This window comes from Lontra canadensis, unplaced genomic scaffold (genome assembly GCF_010015895.1).
Source record: "Lontra canadensis isolate GAN:19392208 unplaced genomic scaffold, GSC_riverotter_1.0 scaffold99, whole genome shotgun sequence".
NCBI lineage: Eukaryota > Metazoa > Chordata > Mammalia > Carnivora > Mustelidae > Lontra > Lontra canadensis.
The window spans coordinates 6847897-6872838 of record NW_022631093.1 but is presented as its reverse complement, the minus strand read 5'-3'; the positions used below and the strand labels follow the sequence as shown (position 1 = coordinate 6872838).

At 40.5% G+C, this 24942-nt stretch overlaps 1 protein-coding gene and 2 pseudogenes across 1 annotated transcript in view; 1 reads left to right on the top strand and 2 right to left on the bottom strand.

Annotated features, from left to right (window-relative positions):
* The window catches only part of KLHL3 (kelch like family member 3), a 234885-nt gene that overhangs the window by 25718 nt on the left and 184225 nt on the right, over positions 1 to 24942 (top strand). The window lies entirely within an intron of this gene.
* LOC116855190 lies at positions 2394 to 4197 on the bottom strand (annotated as a pseudogene).
* On the bottom strand, positions 15043 to 16590 carry LOC116855217 (annotated as a pseudogene).

Here is a 24942-nt window from a genome sequence, read left to right as displayed (position 1 = left end):
GAGGGTACATTAATGTACATTACCTAACTTAATGTACATTACCTAACTTAACCCACATAGTAACCCTAAAAATTTGCTACTACTTTCGTTGCCTTTTAAAGATAAGGAAACTGAGGTGCCTGGGTTGGCTCAGTGGATTAAGCCTCTGACCTTCAGCTCAGGTCATGATCTCAGGGTCCTGGGATCAAACCCTGCATTGAGCCCCGCATCGGGCTCTTTGTTCATGGGGGAGCCTGCTTCTCCCTCTCTCTGCCTGCCTCTCTGCCTACTTGTGATTTCTCTCTCTGTCAAATAAATAAAATCTTTAAAAAAAAAGATAAGGAAACTGAAGCTTAAAAGGATTGAATAACTTTACCCTATCACATAGGTCATAGTGGATATAATGGAAAGTATATTGGGATGGCTTTTATAGGTCATATTTTATAAAGAGAACTGAAGCCTAGAGAGAAGTGAGTAGTCCATAGGTACAGAGTAGGATGATGTCAGAGCTAAATTTAAAGTTCATTCCTTAATTTTATAGCTCTTGAATACTTTTAAAATTCTTTTATAATAGAAATTTTCAAATGTATGTATCAGCTTCTATGATTACTTATATGCAACCAGTCTTATTAAACATCATATTATTTCATCTCTGAATATGCCAGAATGTTTCTCTAGAAGAGAAAATAATAAAAAAATCAGAATACCATTATTGCTCCTAAAATTAAAAATGATTCTGTAATACCATCAACTAGCTTGTTTGGTTTGAATATGAATTTCCAGTTGTTTCATAAATGTCCTGAATTTTTCTTAGAGTTTATTTGCTTGAATCAGGAGCTGCATAAGGTCCATACATTACAATACATTGATATATCTTAAGTCTCTTTTGACCTATAGCTTTCTTTCCACCTTTTAAGTTTTCTTGTAATTTAAATTGTTGAAGAAAACTGGTTGTTATTACAGAGTTTCCTGCAATTTTGATTTTGTTGCTTGTATCATTGTGGTGTAGTTTTAAGATGTTCCTCTGTCCTCTGTATGTCCTATGAATTGGTAGTTACATTTGCAGGCTTGATCAGAGTCAAATTTGATACATCCTTTTTTTTTTTTTTTTTTTTTTTTGTAAAGCTACTTCATAAATGATGTATCATTAGGAGGCACATGATTTCTGATTATCTAATTTATTGTGATGTTAGCAGTCATTGATGATTAATGCATCAATTTATTTAGGGTTGCAAGGCCTTCCAATTCCAGCCATGACAGAGTATCAGGATGAAAACTTACTTCTCACCTTAAATGACCAAAAACCCAACAAGAAATATAAAACAATGTTATAGACATTGGACAACAAGTATCACACGAGTGTGATCTCTTTTTTTTTTTTTATTAACATGTAATGCATTATTTGCCCCAGGGGTACAGGTCTGTGAATCGTCAGGCTTACATACTTCACAGCACACGAGTGTGATCTTTAAAGGAAGGGGAATGACATAATGTCTGACTTCTAATGAAAAATTGTAGGGCATGCAAAGAAACAAGATCATATATTCATAACATAGATAAAATTCCGTTAATAGAAACAGAATCCAGAGATGAGAGCATAGAATTAGTAGACAAAGATAATAAAATAGCTATTATAAATATGCTTCAGTTGCTAAAAAGGTAGAAGAAAAGATGAGCATAATAAGGAGAAAAAATAGAAGATTTTCCGAAATGTAGGAATTAAAAATATTTGAGATGAGAAATATGTTGGGTGGGATTAATAGATTAGACACAGTAGAAGAACAGATTAGACAGTTGAAGGCATAACAATAGAAGCTTTCCAAAATAAAACACAAAGAAAAAAGACTGAAAAAAAAGCAAAGCAAAACAATGGATCGAGCATCAGTAAGCTGTGGGACAGTATCATGTAATTGGAGCTGGGGAAGGGCAGTGACACCAGAAAAATATTTGAAGGAATAATGGCGCCTTAAAAGGATCTGGAGACCTCTTTTTCTGTTGCGATGAGAGATAAAATTGCTTCTCAGCAGGTAAAGAATGGTTTCATCATGAGCAGGCAGAAAGCTCTAAACTAGACTGACCCTTTTAGAGTGCATGATGACTGCCTATATGATAGGTTGTATTACCTTCCTTTTAGGACCTTAATGGAAAAATTGTGATGTTTGTCTTTTATCTTCCTTTTTTTCCATCCTTAAATCTCTCTTATCCACTTTTTTTTTCCGGGTGCAGTATATTTTATTGATGGTACATGACAAGGTAGGGTACTTCAAACCCCTCCCCTTCTTCAGGATGTCTGGAATAGGTAGATGTTGGGAGATTCTTGGTGTGTTAAGGAACAGACTGGAGCAAGAACTCCCCAGAAGCTGAGGACCTCTCTCGTCTTCCTGTTCTCACTGAGTCTGGTGGTCTGGGGACTCTTACTCCTTGGAGACCATGTGGACCATAAGGTCTACCACCTGGTTGCTGTAGTGAAATTCATTGTCACACCAGGAAATGAGCTTGACAGAGTAATCATTGAGAGTAATGCCAGCTCCAGCATCAAAAGTGGAAGAATGGATGTCACTGTTAAAGTTGCAGGAGACAACCTGGTCCTCTGTGTAGCCCAAGGTGCCCTTAAGGGGGCATTCCAATCCTTGCTTCACCACCTTCTTGATGTCATTGTATCTGGCAGCTTCATCTAGGTGGCAGGTCAGATCCATGATTACAAGGTTAGGGTGGGACACAGAAGGCCATACCAGTGAACTTCCCAGTTCAGAGATGACCTTTGCTCCAGGCTTAGCAGCACCAGTAGAAGAAGGAATGATGTTCTGGGCAGCTCCTCAGACATGATACAGCTTCCCAGAGGGACAATCTATGGTCTTCTGGGTGACTTTGATAGCTTGGACTGTGCTTATGAGTTCCTCCATGGTGCCAGAGTTTTCCTGAATGACCTTGGCCAGAGGGGCCAAGCAGTTGGTGAGGCAGGAGGCATTGCTGATAATCTTGAGGGAGTTGTCTTACTTCTCATGGTTCATGCCCTTCACAGACATGGAGGCACCAGCAGAAGGGGCATAAATGATAACCCTCCTAGCCCCATCCTTCAAGTGAGTCCCATATTCTCCATGGTGGTGAAGATCCCAGTGGACTCCACAACATACTTGGGATGATCATCACCCCATTTATGTTGGTGGGATCTCGCTCCTGGACAATCAGGATGGGCTTTCCATTGATGACAATTTTCCTGTTCTCAGCCTTGACTGTGCCATTGAATTTTATGTGGATGGAATCATCCTGGAACATGTAGACCATGCAGCTGATGACAGTGAATGGGCCATTGATGGTGACAGTACCCACTTTGCCAGAGTTAAAACCAGCCCTGGTGCCCAGTACAGTCAAATCCCTTTACTCCAACCTCCACCACTGTGTCTCAGGTATGTGGCTGGCACTACACCAGAAGATGTGGCTGTCTATTGAACAAAGAGGAACAGAGAGCCTCTCTTATCCACTCTTAAAGTGATTCCTTTCACTTCCTCACTGAATACTCCCAAAGTGTCCCTGGCTACCCAAGGAAGTCCTGTACCCATTTCCTGAGCTTCCACCTGGGTTCCAGGATCCTTTCATTTACCCACGCATCCATTCCCAGCCTCCTGTAATGAAATTTTGACCTCTTTTGGTCTAGTCAGTTCATATTAGAGGTTAATCCTTGATAATCATTCCTTGTGAGTTCCAATAATTTCATGTACAACATTTTTTAAAAAAAGATTTTATTTATTTACTTAGAGAGAGAGAGAGAGCATGAGAGGAGAGAGGGTCAGAGGGAGAAGCAGACTCACTGCTGAGCAGGGAGCCTGATGCGGGACTCGATCCCGGGACTCCAGGATCATGACCTGAGCTGAAAGCAGTTGCTCAACCAACTAAGCCACCCAGGTGCCCCGTTTTTCATGTACAACATTAATAAGTTAGCATTTACATTCAAAAGGCCATCCAAAGATACACTTTAATTGCTATTTGGTGACTTAAGGTTCAGCTTAAATAGAAATTTTTGTTCAACAGTAATTTCATGTACTAAGTCATATACTATGTTAGGTGCTAGGGCAGAATGAGTAAGACCCAGCTTCTGTCCTCTGGAGTCTCTCAGACCTGAAAGACAGACTTACAAACAAACAGAAATTGGTGTCACATAAATACAGTAAAGGAGATATGAACAAAAGTTCCGAGCACTCACTGGGAAACAGCTGACATAACCTGTGGCACTCAAGAAAAGAGACCTTTGTGCTGGCTCTAAAGGAGAAATGGGTAAAACAGCTTGAGAAGGTGAAGGGAATGTCTGGCAAAGGAAATATAAAAAGCACAGAGATAATGAATATCAATGGCTGTTTATTAAGTCTTTACTGTATGTCAGGCACAAAGCCAGGTGCTTTGCATACATTTATATCACTTGACTCTCACAAAAATCTTTTATTTTTTTTTAAAGATTCATTTCTCTGAGAGAGGTGAGGGAGAGGCAAGTGGACATAATTTTCAAGAGGACTCCCCGGTGAGTGTGGAACTGGATGCCAGGCTTGATCCCAGGACCCAAGGCATCATGATGTGACCTTGGCCAAAACCAAGAATCAGACAATTAACTGACTGAGCCACCCAGGCACCTCTCACACATTTAATATTACATGCACTTGTAATTATGTTCTTTCCTTATTTCCTTCTTTTCACCCCTAGGCAACAAAGTCTTAGTCAAAGGGTTTGATTGTCCTTTTCATGAAAATGTCCTTTTCATTTAGTGAATGTGGTCTACTCACTTAGTGAACGAAGGAGTGAAACTAAAAGAATACTTATGGTGGCGGGAAGTTGTGGCACTAAGCTTTGCAATTCTATATCAAAGAAGTTACGGTTGCCTTGGAGAAACTGGAAAGTCTCAGATTAATTTGAGGCTACACCTATATGCCAATTGAATCCTACAACCCCAGCTTTGCCCTTCAGGTTTCAGTGAGCATGACACAATTATGGGGTGAGCCAGTTGCACTTCCCTGTAAAACTTAAAATTTGAACTGAGCCACCAATATTATGATCTCTAATGCAGGAACAGAACAACACTTCACGTAGTTTTTGTGGATTTCTGGGTGTTGTGGCTCCCTTGACTGGGATCCATTTGGTGTTCAGCCTTTAGCTATAAATAAATCTTGAGCCCCCATAGCTGGTCTGGGCTGGGGAGCCAAGGAAGGCAGAGCAGCTGGAGAGGTCTAGAGATGTTAGCCAAGAATGTGCTAACTAGGAAGGAAGGTAGGAATCCAGGCTTATTTGGATACCTTTTTCTTTCTTTCTTTCTTTCTTTTTTTTTTTAAGATTTTATTTATTTATTTGACAGACAGAGACACAAGTAGGCAGAGAGGCAGGCAGAGAGAGAAAGGGAAGCAGGCTCCCCGCTTCGCAGAGAGCCCCATGCGGGGCTCAATCCCAGGACCCTGAGACCATGACCTGAGCCGAAGGCAGAGGCTTTAACCCACTGAGCCACCCAGGCGCTCCTGGATACCTTTTTCTATGGACATGCAACCTAATTATGGTCTTTGGCCAGTTTTGTCTGTGGAAGAAATTGAGCTTTCCTCTTCGTAAGCCTCCTTCTCTCATTTCCTAATCCTAGAGAGAGCATACCTAAACCTGTTTCATCTCCACCCTGCACAATGGATTCAACAAATCACCTGATTTAGAGTCAGGAGATGTGGGTGCAAATTCTGACTACCTGTTAGTGACTGTGTGACTGTAGGCAAGTGATGTAATTTCTTCTGTCGTAAAATGGAGCTTTACCTCCTTCCCACCACACAGTTGTTGAGAGAATGAAATGAGATAATAGGGTTGAAAGTGTTTTGTGAGTTATCAAGCTCTGTGTAATTTTACCGGAGGAGGAGGATGTGCTCTCCTGAGGGGCATTTAGACTGGGGGACCCAGATTAAGTAAACTTTTCTTTCTCAACTGCCCAGTGTGCCACAAGGTGGCAGCAGGATCTTGTCTTTGCTCCTGTCTTTAGCATAGTGGAAAAAAATGGGAAAGGGATTTGGATGCTGCTTTGCTCTGCTCTGCAAAGGTGAACAGGATTTATTCCTTTACCACTGCCTACATTTCTCACTCCACCGAATCCTTCAACTCCACATAAAATAATTTCTCAAAGCACTCACGTTTTTAAATCTGAATCCCAGGGCACTTCCCCTACTGTGGAAGTTAATCCAACCCTGGCAGGTCTTGTTTAATGGTTGCAAATCTGTTCTGAGCTTTGGGCTTTAGTACAACTCTTGCCCTCCTGGGATTTCACTGCTATAGACTCCAAGCTCACTTTTGTTGTCTTCCTTGAATCAGAGCTCTAGTGGCCCTGGAAAACCAGCTAATCCAACTTCTCATCACAGAAGAGGAAACTGAGGCACAGGGAAGGGAAATAATCTGTTCATGATTAAACAATTAGTTCATTCAAGAGTTTGTACTTTAATCCAGCTTTCTTCCTGTGGATTCAGCCCCTCTGCAAATGTGAGTATTTTCCAGGTGTTTTGAAAGGTTTTTGAAGCAGGTTTCTTTCTCCCACTGGTGAGAGTTTTGAGGGCTCTCTAAGGCAGAGGGAAACAGGAGACCTCTTTAGCACCCACTCCAAAAATAAATTAGGCAATCAGCTAATTAGCTAATTAGATGATTAATTAATTAATTATTTGACAGAGATAGTGAGAGAGGGAACAGAAGTGGAGAGAGGGAGAAGCAGATTCCATGCTGAGCGGGGAGCCCAATGTGGGCTGGGACCCTGGGATCATGACCTAAGCTGAAGGACGTTCAATGACTGAGCCATCCAGGCACCCCTCCAAAAATCTTTTGAAGCAGCTTTGCCAAAAGTACATCACTAGGAATCACCAAGTATCTGAAAGGTAGGCATTAGAAACTCTCAGAGATGCAGCAGATAATGTGTCAGGAGAGGGAAAGAATCCACTTAAAGGACAGGTTTCATTATATGGGTTTTTGCATGAGGGTTGTCTTCCCAATTATATTCTCAGAGGCAATGTTCAAATGAGACCATTCTCAGTTTGCCATAGCTGAAGGCAAAAGAAGGCGGGAATGAGGGAAGTCAGCCTTAAACATTTGCTCTCTTGTGCAGGGCATTCTCTGTACAAGTAAATCCATATAAAGGGAGCAGAGTGGTAAAGTAAGAGCTTGTGACTTGAGGATCTGACAGATATTGGTTCAAAGCCTGGCCTAGTTACTTACTTTTATAGGTAATTATTGTAAGCCTCAGTTTTCTAATCTACAAAATGGGCATAATGATATCTACCTTATTAGCTATATAACTTTGGACAGGTTATTTAACCATTGCGTGCCTTGATTACATTGTCTGTAAAATGAGAATAATAGTAAAATGAGAAGTCCCTTTTCACAAGTTGTATAAGGATTCATGTTATTACCTAGAATCATGCATAGTAAGCAATTGGAAAGTATTAGCTGTTGTTATTATTATTACTACCATACAGAGTTGTTGTGAGTCTTAAATGGGACAATGTATGTAAAGCCTTTTTTTTTTTTTAAAGATTTTATTTATTTATTTGACAGAGAGAGAGATCACAAGTAGGTGGAGAGGCAGGCAGAGAGGGAGAGGAGGAAGCAGGCTCCCCGCTGAGCAGAGAGCCCGATGTGGGGCTCGATGTGGGGCTCGATCCCAGGACTCTGGGATCATGACCTGAGCCGAAGGCAGAGGCTTTAACCCACTGAGCCACCCAGGCGCCCCAAGCATTTTTTTTTTTTAAATATTTGTTTATTTGACAGAGAGCTAGAGAGAGAGCACAAGTAAGCAGAGCGGCAGGGAGAGGGGGAGAGAGAGAAGCAGGCTCTCTGCTGAGCAGGGAGCCCGATGCGGGGCTCGATCCTAGGACCCTGGAATCATGACGCGAGCTGAAGGCTTTAATTCACTGAGCCACCCAGGCGCCCCTGGTCTTCGATTTCTTAAATGTGTTTGTCCAAGAACCTATCAGCTTAGTTAATTGGAAGTTAGTAGAGCATTTTCTTTCAGTCCTAGGATCTGCCCAGTTAGCCTACTCTTATTGGCATAACTGTTTTTGGCAAACAGCATTTGAGCCATGAGTAAGTACATTTGCCTTTGAGCCTCCCCTGGAACCACGGTGTGTTTGTAGTTGTCCTCTTGCCATTGCATATTTCTGAGCTCTGGCTGTTACAGTTCATATGGAAGTTTGGCATTCTGCTTCATCAAGTACTGAGTCCAGGGAGTACAGGCTCTATATACTGTTCAGATCCACATACCACTTCCAAGCAAAGATTTGTTATCTTCAGATTTATTCTTTTTCTACTGTTTGCAAATATTAATTGATCCCCCACTTTGTGCCAGATGCTATAATTGACACTGGAACTACTACAGCAAATAATGCCCAGTCCCTGCCTTCAGAGAGCTCATGTTCTGTGGAGCAGGCACACATATAAGCAGGCCTTTATGGTTCTACATGGTAGGGATGCCTGGGGCGCCATGAGAAGAGTGACTAGGGGATCCTCACAACCCTAACATTTTACACTGAGTCCTGAAGGACTCAGGATTTTGCAATTCTTTAATATTACCCAGTCTCTGTGTAATTAGGATTATGTCTTTCTACTCTAATTGGATAATTAATAAAACATAAGTTTGAAAACATTCAGGTATTCATTAGGTGAGTAATTACTGCCTAGCTGGTGTTTTAAGAAAGAACTTTAAAAATATACATGTATTAGGGATGCCTGGGTGACTCAGTCAGTTAATTGTCTGCCTTCAGCTCATGTCATGATTCCAGGGTCCTGGGATCAAGTCCCACTTCAGGCTCTGGCCTCAGCAGGAGGCCTGCTTCTCTCTCTGCTTCTGCCTGCCCCTCTCCCTGTTTGTGCTTTCCCCCACTCTCTCTGACAAGTGGATAAATAAAATCTTTAAAAAATTAAAATCTATGCGTATTAAATGTTCTTTTCTTGCCAAGTCCTATCTTAAATACTGAGGTGGTAGTGGAGTGCTGGTATAGGAGGAATAATGGATGAAATAGGTCAAGGTCTATGAAAGTTCTCAGTCCAGTTAGAAGAACAGATTTAGTTCTATTTTTTTTAAGAGTTTATTTATTTATTTGACAGAGAGAGAGCACAAGTAGGAGAAGCAGCAGGCAGAGGGAGAGGGAGAAGCAGGTTTCTTGCTGACCAGAGAGTCCAATGCACGGCTTGATCCCAGGACCCTGGGATCATGACCTGAGCCGAAGGCAGCTGATTAACGACTGAGCCACCCAGGCACCCCAGAAGGACAGATTTAAAATAGAGAATTGCAACAAGGAGTCCACAACCAGATGTCAGATGGATGTGTTCTTATCATCAGCACCCCCCATCCTTTTACTTCTCCAGCAGGGGAAACACCATCCCAGCTTCAAGAAGGAGTTTGATTTGGACATAGAAATAGGGGAAAGAGACCCTCTTGCCTTCCTTGGCCCACTGGAATTATCTGTCCTCTTCATTCTCTGGTTTATTGCATGAGCACATTTATGGCATTGATGACTTCAGGAGGATTATAGGAATTCCTGAGCATCTCAGCCTTGACATATTCCCCTCTTCCCCTCACAGGGAATCCTTACTCTTCTCTTGCCAAGTATATTCTCACTAGGGTATAGAGATAAATTGAGTGCTCCATTGTTATTAAGTCCCCCTTCAGTGACTATTCTCCTTTATGCAGCTTTCACCTTAGCCAAAAAGAAAGCCTTCAGAATCAAGACCCCATATTACCCCTCTGATGTATTCTAAACTCTTTGGTGGTTCAACTAGATTGTAAACTCTTTAAAGCTGTTTCTTATACTTTTTCTATATCTAATGTACTGCCAAGTATATAGTAAGGGCTTTCTATATGTGTATATATATATGTATGTATATATATGGTGTATATATATATATATATATAATATGTATATGTGTATTATATGTGTACATATATATACTCTTCAGCTTGGAGTGGGGAGCACCTTTTTGAGTAGAAGCCTTATACATGTTGCTCTGTCACATTATTTATATCTTTTCCAGCATATCATATTTTCCATTGCTGAGAAGTACACACCATACATCTTTAAACCACATTGGGGTATTCTTTATTTTGAGTTATTTATTTTGTTGATTCTCTCTGTTAGAGATTGTTTGGGTATTATTCTTGGGGGAATCTTTAGAAACAGGCAGAGAGAAAACTTAGGGGACTTGTTGTAAAGATTTGTTAGCATTTTTCCATTCAGCTCTGGTGCACTGGACAGACACATTCAGAATAGTTAATCTAGTAATTGTTTGAGAGCATAACTATTTATTCATCTCACTAATAGTCATCTTTTCTGGAAATGGTTAAAGGTATGAAACATTACTCTCAGTCCAAAATGATTTGCAGTCAGGAGATGTAGGAGTGGATTTTTGGATCATTGACCAAAGGACACTGTGTTTCCAAGGCTGTCTGGCAAACATCATGAGGTTCCAGTCTCAGATTCCTCGAAGGGAGAATACAGAAAAGAAAGCCTTATTTCATTCACCAAGTGGCTCAGCAGTAGACCAGACTGATGGACCAGATCAACAAATAACGCAAAACAGGAAGTTGACTCTCCTGAAATCTTTTCTTGTTTCCTCTCAAAAATAATTTTTACCTCTGTTGGGCCCCTACAACTCTTAGTTTATACTTCCATCATACTTCCTTTTCTTGTCCATTTTTTTTTAACTTCTATTTTTAATTCAATAACATGTTATAATGTGGACATTTTTCTTCTTTAAAAATGTATTTTTATTGAAATACAATTAATATACAGTGTTATATTAGTTTCAGTTGTACAATAATGATTTAACAATTCTATAGATTACTTAGTGCTTATCGTGCTAAGTATACTCTTTTTTTCATAGTATGAAGAAACCAGAAACACTTTTTTAAAAAATTATTTTTATTAACATATAATGTATTATTAGCACCAGGGGTACAGGTCTGTGAATCATCAGGCTTACACACTTCACAGCACTCAGCATAGCACATAACCTCCCCAATGTCCATAACCCAGCTATCCTATACCTAGGCCGTCACCCCCCAGCAACCCTTAGTTTGTTTTGTAAGATTAAGAGTCTCTTATGGTTTGTCTCCCTCCCGATCCCATCTTGTTTCATTTTTTCCTTCCCTACCCCCCACAACCCCCACCCTGCCTTTCAAATTCCTCATATCAGAGAGATATATGATAATTATCTTTCTCTGGTTGACTTATTTCACTCAGCATAATACCCTCTAGTTCTATCCATGTTATTGCAAATGGCAAGATTTACCAGAAATACTTTTATTGAGGGATGAACCATTTGCTTTCACATAATTGTTAGAATTTTCTTAATTACTTATATATGTATATTTTAAATTTTATAAATAATAATAAATAAGTAATTTTATTTATTTTTTAAATTCCAGTGTAATTAACATATACTATTACATTAGTTTTGAAATGTACAATGTTGTGATTCAAAAATTCTACATATTACTTAGTACTTATTAAGATAAGTGCACTCTTAATATCCCTTATTTATTTCACTCATCCTCCACTCACCTCCCCTCTGGCAACCAATAATTTGTTCTCTGTATGTAAGAGTCTAGGGTTTTTTTTTCTTGGTTTTTTTTTTTTTTTTTTGGTTTATCTCTCTTATTCTTTGTTCATTTGTTTTGTTTCTTAAATTCCACATGTGAGTGAAATCATATGGTATTTGTCTTTCTCTGGCTTATTTTACTTAGCATTGTACATAATCTCTAGGTCCATCTGTGTTGCAAATGGCAAGATCTCATTATTTTTTAAAAAGATTTTATTTATTTATTTGAGAGAGAGTGAAGGTGAGAGAGATTACAGAGGGAGAGGGAGAAGGAGATTTGCCGCTGAGTGGAGAGCCTGCTAGGGGCTCAACCCCATAACTGTGGGATCATGACCTGAGCCAAAGACAGATGCCTAACTGACGGAGCCACCCAGGCGCCTCAAGAGCACATTCTTTTTTATGGCTGAGTAACATTCCATTGTACATATGTACCACATCTTTATCCATTCATCTATAGACAGACACTTGGGTTGCTTCCATATCTTGGCTATAGTAAATAATGCTATAATAAACATAGGGGTGCATATGTCTTTTTGAATTAGCATTTTTGTTTTCCCTGGGTGAATACCCAGTAATAGAATTACTGGATTGTATGGTAATTCTCGTTTTAATTTTTGGAGGAGGAACTTCCATACTGTTTTCCACAATGGCTACACCAAGTTCCATTTCCACTAACAGTGCACGAGGGTTCCTTTTTCTCCACATCCTCGCCAACACTTGATATTTCTTATCTTTTTGATTCTAGCTGTTCTGATAGGTGTGAGTTGATATCTCATTATGGTTTTGATTTACATTTCCCTGTCCGTCGTACCTTTTTAAGTAACTGTTTATAGACCAGTCCTGCCCTACTTGCAGAATGTAAGGCCCTTAAGGAGAAAGGTATGCATTAAAAAGTACATTTACAAAAAAAAAAGTACATTTACTTCAGTACTCTTTTGAGGTAAAAATAACCACAGGAAAAACTATTATTGATAGTTATACATTAGTGACTTTCATTTCATTGAAGCTCAAGGTAAATTTAGAAGAAAGACAAAACAGTTTAATAGAAAGAAATAGCTCTTAGCATAGAGCCAGAAATACCACAATAACAGTTAATCATAGATTGGAGATCTCTTTGGCATGCTTAGGGTAGTGGGGGTCAAGGTTAGAGGAGCCTGAGTGCATGTGTGTGGATGAGGGGATGGGGTGATGCCAGAGTTTGATGAAAGCCTTTTCTTGCTTTTAGTAGTTCAGTCAGAATCCTCTTAGAAATGGAAACTAGAATCAGTGTGTCTTTACCAAGTAACTAAAGTAACCTATTAGATCTTAATGATAGGACTACCCACCATCTGTCAGAAGAGACAGAAGGGGTTATCTAGGTAGAGTTGACTATTTTTGGCACCAAGGGGCCACAGTCTTGTATCTTTAAAATTCTAAGCTGCACGATTTGAGGTTGATTTTTAGGCAAGAACTTTTATTTGCAGCTAATGCTGTGAAACTGTTACATTTTATTTCATTTGGATGTCCTGCAGTGCTTTTGTTGTTCATTTTTTTCCAAATGATAAAATAGAAATCCTAAAGGGAAGGGAAAGATAGGGAGAGGGAGGAATAGGGAAGGAGAAGTAGAGAGAGGGAAGAAATTTTTCAGGAGTAGAAAACATAAAGGAAAATATGCAAGAAAAAATACAATAGAAAAATCACAGGTATGCAAAGAAACATTACCTTTTTTCAAAAAGAAAGAAGATACGGTTACATTTTTAACAGACACATAAGCTGTAGCTCAAATGTAATAGTATAAAGGAGATTTATCCAAGAAAGACATAAAGCTGGTCATGACTTAGTAGAAATCCCTGAGCTAATGGCAATTGAACGCTAGCTTAGTATTCTTTTTCAGAGTGGTCTAGCTGATTCTTCTATGTGACACTGTGGGGATGAGCAGTATTTTTTAAAGTTTAAGTCATAAGATTTATGAGAAGTTTAAAAAACCTGGAGCTAATTATAAAAGTGCTACTGATGAAGTCCCTCAGACCCAGTAATAGATGCGTCATGACCCCTATTTAATATACGTAGAGAATTTAGGATAAAAAAGCCATTTTAGGGGCGCCTGGGTGGCTCAGTGGGTTAAAGCCTCTGCCTTCGGCTCAGGTCATGATCCCAGCGTCCTGGGATCGAGCCCCGCATCGGGCTCTCTGCTCTGCGGGGAGCCTGCTTCCTCCTCTCTCTGCCTGCCTCCCTGCCTGCTTGTGATCTCTGTCTGTCAAATAAATAAATAAATAAAATCTTTAAAAAAAAAAGCCATTTTATAATTAAAGGTCTTTATCCAGTGGCCATTAATAAGTTAGTTAATGTGGGGGCTCCTAGGTGGGTCAGTCGGTTGAGTGTCCAAGTTTTGGTTTTGGCTCAGGTCATGATCTCAGGGTTGTGGGATTGAGCTCTGTGTGGGCTCTGTGCTCAGCGGGGAGTCTCTTGAGATTTTCTCTCTGCCCACTCTCTCTCTCTCTCAAAGAAATAACTAAATCTTTATAAAAAATTGTGATATCTAGCATCATGGGAGTGCTAAAGAGTTTGTGGTTATTTCTAGAGGTGCTAATAGCATTGTTAGTGAAGAAAATGTACTGTTACCATAAACTAGAGAATTGGATTCAAGCATGGGAGGTAATTACAATTACAATGCTTAGTTTTAATGTGAAGTTAAAGCTTATTCCTTCAACTTCCAGTCCAAACTTATTTTGTTGGATAATTAATAAATTATGATGGGGGCTTTCTGCCTTTCTAATTAATTGAATGGTTACTTGATTGAAAGTTACAGTTCCCAAATATGAAAAAGAGATTTCTTTAACACTAAAGTGGGATAGCAGTGCTTTCACTAGGCATATTGTTAGTAATAACTTTTGTGGGTGTTCCATTGAATAACAACGTCTGGGAAACTTGGTCCCCAGCCAGCAGTGCTGCCTGCCTCTGTGGCTTTCTCACTGTTATTCTTTGCCCTAAATGATAGCAGCTAGATTGAGTTAATAACAGTTAATCTCCTAAGAGAAAAAGTTTGTGTGTCTGTGTGTCTATATGTGTGTGTCTATGTGTGTGTTTTGGGCAGATAAATGGCATAGACGGGTCTGGCCTAAACCAAAACTCAGTAGTGTAAAGTTGCTCTCTTTTTTTGGTTCTGGCTTCTTTTTTGTGCATTCTGCCCTATAACTAGACATTACCTCTCAACCTTTCATTCAGGAACATCTTTGCCGTTGCTAATAACTTTCATATACCTGTTGATGCAAGAGCCAACCTTAATGATCCCTTGGATTCATCTTTGTGCATAGTGGAGATGGCAGCAACTTCTATATCTGTCCTGAGGTACAAAGCATCGGCAACGGTAAATAAGCACTTCTAGGTCATTCTGGAAATTTTTGTTGAGAAAGCCATAAAATAAAGGATTTATGCATGTGGAAATCATAGCAATCAAGTGGCAAATTACAAATACCAGATCATGGTGACAGCCCATCAGCACCTCATGACACTAGTCAAAAATAACACAGAGGTGTTCAGGGGCAGCCAGCAGGCTCCAACGGTCACTACAGTGGAGATCAACATTGTGTTGATCCTCTTGTTCTCATTGAGCTGGCTCTCAGTTTCCCTAGTGCTGTTTTCCTTCTAATTTCTCCTGTGGAGGCAGGTAACAGTCTTCGAGTAACAGATGAGGTTGAAGCTCAGAGGGACACAGTACTGGACCATAAACACGAAGGTGGTAAAGATGGGCCACTTCGTTTTGGTGGGCCAGGTCACTCTGCAGGCCACACCATGGGTGTAGAGGTCACCAGGGAAAGAGAGGCTCTGGAAAGGCTCATTGGTGGGTGGTAGTACAGGAAGAAGGGCATAGACAGTAGAAGAGAAAACAGCCAGATCAATGTAATAACCCCAGTAGGCATGAGGTACACTGTGTTTCCAGCAATAGGGGTTTGCTGCCATCTGAAAACTTTTTTTTTTCATGACTTATTTAATATGTTGGCTAATTGAATTTAAATTAAAAAAATAAATGTGAAAAAAAATAAAGATTTGTTTACTTTTTGAGAGAGAGATAGTAAGGGCAGAGAGAGAACATCAAGTAGACTCTGTCCATGCTCAGCGGGGTACCTGATGCGAGGCTCGATCCCATGACCCTGGGATCATGACCTGAACTGAAATCAGGAGTTGGATGCTTAACCCACTGAGCCACTCAGGCATGCCAACAGAAACTTTTCGATAGCAATTAACACAACTGAGTATTATGGACAGAGGTGGAGACACTCTGCACATAAGAGCTGAGTTTGCACATGGTATCCCCAAATATCCAGGGGCCCATTGGAGTGTGGATGGCAGTGAAAGGTATACACATGACATATACCAAGATGTCAGAGGAAGAGACCTTGGTAGTCAGTATATTAGTGATATTCTGAGCTTCTCTCTACTTCATTTTTTTAAAGTATTTTTATTTATTTATTTGACAGAGAGAGAGAGAGATCACAAGTAGGCAGAGAGGCAGGCAGAGAGAGAGGCGGAAGCAGGCTCCCCGCCGAGCAGAGAGCCTGATGTGGGGCTCGATCCCAGGACCCTGAGACCATGACCCAAGCTGAAGGCAGAGGCTTAACACACTGAGCCACCCAGGCACCCCTTCTCTCTGCTTCTTAAAGATGATAATGATGAAGGGCACCTGGGTGGCTCAGTGGGTTAAAGCCTCTAACTTCGGCTCAGGTCATGATCCCAGGGTCCTGGGATCGAGCCCCACATCGGGCTCTCTGCCCTGGAGGGAGCTTGCTTCCTTTCCTCTCTCTCCGCCTGCCTCTCTGCCTACTTGTGATCTCTGTCTGTCAAATTTAAAAAAAAAAAAAAAAGATGATAATGATGAGAGAAAGGTTTCCAAAAAGGCCCACTCTTCAGACCACAGTATAGGCTATGAGGAATAGGAGCAAGGCTAGAGAAGGGGGTCAGTGGACTTCAACATAGAGAAATGCAGAGTTGTTGCTTTCTAGCATTGGTTTTATTAGATGCTGGGTAGTTTAGAGAAAGTTCCATTATGTTAGTGTTGTAAGGAAAGCGTTTCTAAGCTTATTCTGGCCATCAGTTCTTGGGAAGCACTTCGATTCTGAGTCTTCCAGTTAAAAATTAGTAGGGTTTAATCTTCTTTGATCTTTATCTGTACTCAGTGGAAATGCACCTGTGGCTTGAGTATCAACCTGAAATCCTAAAAAATTAAAGAGAACCCAGAATATTAGTGTGAAGTCTTAACAACCTGGACAAGTCTATTGTGGAACAGGGTCCCTGTGAGGACATAAAGAGCTGGGTCTCCCTGTCCTTGCTCTTCTCTCATCTCAGGGTACTCTAGTTGTCCCAGCAGTATAGTCTTTAGAGCTAATAAGGAAGGGAATGTGATAGCATTCAGTTAAGTATATAAGGTTGCCCAAATATGTTTCCATTTCTGTCACCTCCTGTGCTTTGTGTGTGTGTGTCTATGTGTATGTATGTGTATGCCCGCTGTGGAGGCCAGAGTACCATGTTTGGTTTGAAGTTGGGTTTCAATTGGAGCATCACTTTTTGATGTCTGTATGACTTTGACATGAGTCATTACCCTTCCTGCTTAGTTGTTGTTTTGTTATTGTTGTTGTTTTTAAAGTAGGCTCTTTGCCCAACGTGGAGCCCAGTGCGGGGCTTGAACTCATGACCCTGAGATCAAGACCTGAGCTGAGACCAAGAGTCAGATGCTTAACTAACTGAGCCATCAAATGCCTCTTCCTGCTCAGTTTTCTTATCTGTAGAATGGGGATAAACAGTGTCTGAGTTGTGAGGATTAAATTAGATCATGCAACTGAATTTGTCTGTTAGCCCCAATGTGGAGCCCATAGTAGTGTTTAGTATTTATGTCCTGAATAAAATTTGTCATCTCCACTGCTCTGAGCTAGTCTATAGCCTTTAGTCTGGAGGCTAGAATCATAGTCATGCCTGCTTTGGAGTAGCATATGCTGTCTCCTCTGCACTAGTTGTACTCTCTGGGACTGAAGCCATACTCTGCACAGGGAGTTTCTGGATGTGATGCTCAGATTCTGGAGATCCAGGCAAGGAAGCCATTGCCTAATGAGCTCCTCCTCAGAATTAAGTTCGTTTATGATGCATTCTTCCAATTCTCACTTCCTCTGGGTCCCTTCCTCTGGCTTCCAGAGGAAAGGGGAGCCCTGATCCTGTGGCTCAGCATGGCCTAGAGTGGTTGTATTCAGGAGAATTATTCAGACCAGAATATACAACAATTATGATGAACTCCCCACCATTTTAAGTGCTGAGATTTCTGGCCCAAAGAGGACACGCACGCTGAAAGAAGGCAAAGGGAAAAAAATACTCTCCATCTTGGTTTATTCTTTAGGAATTTGAGGAAGACAACATAAATAACTGTGATAAAGGAAGCTGAGCTGTAGGAAAAAAAGAGAACAGATGTTTGCTTGCTGTTTGAAATTACCCTGCACATCCTGTTCAAGTTCAAAGTCTTAGCAGATTCTTATTGGAAAGAAAGCAACTTAAGAATACTTGTTATGTCTGTCATGGTTTTAGCAATAGATATTTTGATGAGGAACACCGGGAAAATGTCATAGGTGCATAGCAACTGTTGACTGAGACAGTATATTTTGTAAAGAAAGACCCAAGGAACTTATCTATGGCTCAGATATGATGTGGTGACAAGTAGAGAGAGTGAAATTAATCAACAATGGTGCTGACATGGTTTAAGGCTTGCATGATTCAGGGGTTCTGCAGACCTAGAGTTCGCACATATTGCCTGAAGGGGAACGTGAAAACAGATTTAAGCTCTTTATGACAGTCAGTGGACTACAACTGTAGATGAGACCAGAAAGCTTTGATTAAGATAGCTTCTCCTAAGCAAGATTTACCTGGAGGAGGAAAGGCACACAAAGGAAGTAGGCAATGACTTCATACACAGGTACACGTCTGCTGGAGTGAGTGCTGGACTTCTATCGGAGACACGTTCTGCTGCTAACTAACAAGGTCTTTGATCTTGGGCAAGTCACTCAGCTTTTCTGGGCCTCAGTTTCTTCAACTGCCAAATGAAACCAAAAAATGGCCTCCCATTGCACACATCTTGGCAAGGGCTAATGAAATAATGTATTTAAAACATCCTATTAACTGTTAAACATTATACAAATTCACATGCTCATTATTGTTGTTGCTGTTACACGTGTTGAATGTTTCGGACAGAATTGGTCTAACCCCCATCCTCCAGAAAGCTGTCAGTGCTTTCCTATCCACTGCACGTACAATTTATTCCTCCAATACTATATGTGCTGGAAAGAGGTGGGATTGTTATATTTTCATTTCATTGACGGAAACTAAACCACAGAAACATCTAAGGGCTTAGCTAAAGCCAGACAAGACCAGCAAAATCTTGTGCTTTTTTTCTTCCCAGTTCTTATTATCCACAGGAAAGGAGAGCTTCCTATGAATCCTTCAGAGAAAGGTCTGAATAACAGTTTCTTCTTTACCCATGTGGAAGTTCATACAGTTTTTTAGAGGGCCTAGCAGATTGGTAAGAGAGATGGGAATACGCATTGGGAACCTGTGTGTTGCCTGTTCTGGCTGATCTGGGTTGTGTGGGCTGAGTGTATGGGGATTACTCACCGCCCTGCAACAGCTGGTCTGAAGCTTAGTAGAGGTCCGTCTGCCCTCCTCTGTGTTGATTAGTAGCAAAGTGCAAATTATCTCCCTAGTCTCTAAGTTCCTATAGAGGCTTGAAGCTCAGAAAAGCCAGAAGAGGGTCAGATGGGCCTCATCTGGGAGGAATTCAAAGGGGAGTACTGGAATTACATTATCCATTGCCTTCTACACAACACGGAGAAGATTAATCTTCACCCCCAACTTGACTGTATTTGGTTTGTGAAGCATGTGCCTTGAACTGGCTCCATCTATGCCTTTTCATGCAGAGGTACAACATTACACAGTCTTGATAGTTTTGTGTTTAAAGGTTTTAGGATGAAAGAATAAGAGCATTATTCTGCTGAAGTATCTCTATGTACCTTTATTTCTGTATCTGATTAAAAAAAAAAAAATTAGCATCTATGGGATCCCTGGGTGGCTCAGTGGGTTAAGCGACTGCCTTTGGCTCAGGTCACAATCCTGGAGTCCTGGGATCGAGTCCTATATCAGGCTCCCTGCTCAGCGGGGGTCTGCTTCTCTCTCTGACCCTCTCTGCTCTCATGCTCTCTCTCTCACCCTCTCTCTCAAGTAAATTAATAAAATCTTTTAAAAAATTTAAAAAAAATTAGCGTGTCTTTCTCTTTTTAATTTTTTTTGAATTTTTCCGCAAATTTTAAAAAGGATTTTATTTATTTATTGCCAGAGAGAGAGTGAGCAAGAGGGTGAACACAAGCAGGGAGAACAACAGTCAAGGGCAGAAGCAAGCTCTCTGCTGAGCAAGGAGCCCATGCGGGACTTGATCCCAGGAAAGCTGAAAGCAGATGCTTAACTGACTGAGCCACACAGGCATCCCTCTCTTTTTCTCTCTTCATACAGCTCTTATTTTTTGGTGGGTATTAGGGAGCAGAATTTGTGTGTGACTTCCCCTTGATCTCTGTGCTTTCTCCTTATCTTTCATTGTCTTCCTCTTGTGATGCCTCACGTATTCATTGTCTTCTCTGTTTCCCCCTTTCCCTTAATTGTCCATAACACAGAATAATTGAGGCATATTTTAGACTTTCTGTTACATTTCATTTGGTATTATGGTTTCTGGACCTGGAAAAGATGCTACAGGTATTCTAATAGACCCCTCTCATTTGACACTTGCTGTTTGCAGTTTTGCAATTCATTACTGGCAGAATAGAGACCAGAGCCCAAGTCTTCTGGCTCTCAGATTTCCATGCTCTTTCCATTATTTTCTGCTGCCTCCTGTTTTATATTTATTTTTTCTTTTCTTTCTCTTTCTTTTTTTCTTTTTTCAAGGGAGGGGTTTTCTGGTGTGTGTGTGTTTCAAGATTTTTATTTTTTTAATTGACAGAGACACAGCAAGAGAGAGGGAACACTGGCAGGGGGAGTGGGAGAGGGAGAAGCAGGCTTCCTGCTGAGCAGGGAGCATGATGCGGTGCTCAGTCCCAGGACCCTGAGATCATGACCTGAGCCAAAGGCAGACACTTAATGACTGAGCCACGCAGATGCCCCTTTTTTCTTCCTTCCTTCCTTCCTCCCTCCCTCAGTCCCTCCTTCCCTCCCTCCCTTCCTTCCTTCCTTCCTTCCTTCCTTTTTGTAGCCTTCCTGCTCAACATGGAGCTCACTGTGGGTCCTGAATTCACAACCCTGAGATCAAGACCTGAGCTGAGATCAAGAGTTGGACACTTAACCAACTGAGCTACCCAGGTGCCCCTATTTTATATTTCTTGAATAAATTTCTGTCTTTCTTGTTTTTAATTTTAAAAGAAAATGAGTAGAACATTTTCTAATTATTTTATATTATAAACAGTTTCCTTAATATAACTTCAGGGAGTCTGTGGCCTTGGGCAAAGTGAAGTTTTGCACACACCTGCACACACAAGTGTTCATGTGGGGTTCCCAGAATAGATCAGGGCCACACTGCGAGCATGCCCCCATAGAACTCTTTCTCCTTTTCCTTAAACCTTTAGGAATACAGATTGTGCAAATAACATCTTGCATTTTTTAGGGCTTGACAATTTAAAGTACTATCTCATTCGTTAATTTATTTTGATTTAAAAACATAGCAACCAAGACCCAATGACTTGCTTATGGTTGCATAGTTGGTGGCAGAGTCAGGAGGAAGACTTCTACTTTCTAAGCCATACCTAAAGCAGTATTTCTAGTTTACTGGTTATTTAATTTTAAAGGAAATCAATCAAATTAATCTTTTGTGTTCCATGAAGACAAGTAAAACTAGAAGGTCTGTAAAGACACATTTTAGAGCTTTCCCTAAGAACACAGTACTGTATTAACCAACCACAAGAAGCATCAAGAAACAAATGCCTACTCTTTCATAGACTTATTAAAAAGTATAATTGGGAGGCACTTAGGTGGCTCAGTCAAACGTTAAGCATCTGTCTTCAGCTCTGGTGGTGGTCCCCAAAATCCTGGGATCGAGCCCCAGGTCATCGGGCTCCCTGCTCAGTGGGTAGTCTGCTTCTCCCTCTCCCTCTGCTGCTCCCCCTGCTTGTGCGCTCTTGCTTGCTTGCTTTCTCTCAAATGAATAAATGAAATCTTTAAGAAAATTAAAAATAATAATTGGGCTGGTTATTCTATACCATGCAAACTCCTATTTGACTATTCACCCATTCCAATAAATAAATAAATATATAAATAAGTAAAATTTCACATCTGTCTATTGTAGAAATGTGTGTGCTGTTTTAAGATTTGGGGATAACATTTGACTCACCCATTCATTCATTGCATGTATTTTGATTTTCTCTGCTGGAGATGGTTTATCTGCTTTTCCTGGAACTTGACAATTGCCTGAGTCCATATAAAGTGTTACTGGAAAATGTACACATTTCATTTCCCAAAACCTAGCAGTTATTTTTATTTATTTTTTTTAATATTTTATTTATTTATTTGAGAGAGAGAGAGAGAGAGCATGAGAGGGGAGAAGGTCAGAGGGAGAAGCAGACTCCCAATGGAGCTGGGAGCCCGATGTGGGACTTGATCCCAGGGCTACGGAATCATGACCTGAGCTGAAAGCATTCGCTTAACCCACTAAGCTACCCGGGTGCCCTGGCAGTTACTTTTAAAATCAAACCAACAGAGGTGCACCTGGGTGGCTCAGTGGGTTAAGCCTCTGCCTTCAGCTCAGGTCATGATCTTGGGGTCCTGGGATCCAGCCCTGCATGGGCTGGGAGGGGGTGGTCTCTGCTCAGCAGGGAGCCTGCTTCCGCCTCTCGATGCTGCCTCTCTGCCTACTTCTGATCTCTCTCTCTGTCAAATAAATAAATCAAGTCTTAAAAAAAAAGTCAAACCAACACAGATTGTCTGAATTGACTTTAATTTTCTGTGAAGATTAATGACTGAGTTTGTCATTATAGGGATGTTGAGTTTTTTGATTCTTTAAAATAACAGTGTATTAAATGTATCAAGAAAGGAGAGCTACACTATGCCAATAAAAGTATGTACACCAGATTCTTAAATTTATTTACAAACCCATAAACAAAAAGCAATTGAAACTGCATTGTGCCAGTACTACCATTTGATGATTTCTTTTGATAATTTTCTTACAGTGGTGCATTCTAAAGCTGTGGGATTGTTTGTAGGATCACATAAGCAAGAAGATATTTGGTATAATTAGGCCTGAAAGCATGAAAGTTCTAATTTTTAATGGTCTTCACATTTTAAAACTCGATTAACATGAAATGAACATTTGAAAAACACATTTGCAAGATTTTTCTTTAGCCTTTTAGAAGTTAGTTTTCCAGTTTCTTACCTGCTGGAAATTTCTAGTGCTATTGCTGTTCTTTTCATCCTGTACAAGTTTTCCTTCTTCATTTCCTTGATTAGTTTTCTGTGTTTTTTTCGCTGTCGCAAGATGCTGTGTGAGCCACCTCTCCAGGCCTAACACCCCCACCCCCTTCTTGGCTTATTTGTCTACTGCACAATGAATGGCTTCATTTCACAAGCTGCTCTTAGAGTTGAAATCACCGCACAGAATATCCAGCTCTGGAATCTAGTAGGATCTGAAGGCCAGTGAAAAGGCAGAAAGGAGGAGTCAGAAATCTCAGCAGTAGCAGTGACATTAGATGGAGCATTTCATTTATTTATTTATTATTTTTTAAAATAATTTTTTATTTTTTTATTAACATATAATGTATTATTAGTCCCAGGGGTACAGGTCTGTGAATCGCCAGGTTTACACACTTCATAGCACATACCTTCCCCAAGGTCCATAATCCCAGCACCCTCTCCCTACTCCCCTCCCTCTCAGTTTGTTTTGTGAGATTAAGAGTCTCTTATGGTTTGTCTCCCTCCCGATCCCATCTTGTTTCATTTATTCTTTTCCTACCCCCCAAACCCCTAACTTTGCCTCTCAACTTCCTATCAGGGAGATCATATGATAATGGTCTTTCTCTGATGGACTTATTTTGCTCAGCATAATACCCTCTAGTTCCATCCGTGTCGTCACAAATGGCAAGATTTCATTTCTTTTGAAGGCTGCATAGTATTCCATTGTATATATATATACACACACATCTTCTTTATCCATTCATCTGTTGATGGACATCTAGGTTCTTTAGATGGAGCGTTTTAAAGGATGTATTAGAAATGTCACTTTCTGTCATCTTGTGGAGATGGTAAGAAGAGTGTGTCCTAAAACCTGTGGTATTTTGTGGCATATATATTTTTATAGTTTTAAAAAATTAGTTGTGCCAAAAGCAGACATTTGTTTTAAAATTTCCTGGAAAATTATTAGTAAACATGAATGGTTGTTCTTAGAGAATTTACTATAAGTTAAAAGATAGGTTTTATTTCTGATTTTGCTATAATTTATGAGATTAATAAAATGCCTTTAAGATTAAAATTAACCCCAAGTTCCCCAGAAAATATGGGGTTTTAAAAATGATTTTATTTATTTATTACAGAGAGAGATCGAGAGAGAGAGAGAGAGAGAGAGAGAGAAAACACAAGCTGGGAGAGTGGGAGTGGGAGAGGGAGAAGCAGGCTTCCTGCTGAGCAGGGAGCCCAGTGCAGGACTCAGTCCCACATGGGATCATGACCTGAGCTGAAGGCAGAGGCTTAACGACTGAGCCACCCAGGGTGCCCTAAAAATATGGGTTATTATATAAGATTTTCATGAACCGCTTTGAAATGATAGCACATGTATTGCTGAACTAGAAGTGGGGGCTGAAAAGCCCTCTCCTGTATTTAAGAAATTGCAGGAAGGGGGCGCCTGGGTGGCTCAGTGGGTTAAAGCCTCTGCCTTCGGCTTGGGTCATGATCTCAGGGTCCTGGGATCGAGCCCCACATCAGGCTCTCTGCTGAGCAGGGAGCCTATTTCCTCCTCTCTCTCTCTCTGCCTGCCTTTCTGCCTGCTTGTGATTTCTCTTTCTGTGTGTCAAATAAATAAAATCTTTAAAAAAGAAAAAAAAAGAAAAAAAAAGAAATTGCAGGAAGGAGGCTATTTCTTATTGTTATAAAAGACCGAAAAAGGGAGATTAAAGTAAAATGAGTATTTCCTTATAGTGAGAGTGTGGGAAGGCTTTTGAGAAACAAGTTTTTTTTTATTTTTAAAAATATTTTATTTATTTGAGGGAGAGACAGTGGGAACAAGCACAACAGGAGGGAGGAGCAGGGGGAGAGGGAGAAGCAGACTCCCCACTAAGCAGAGAGCCTGACATAGGACTCGATCCAGGAGCCTGGGATCATAACCTGGGCTGAAGGCATATG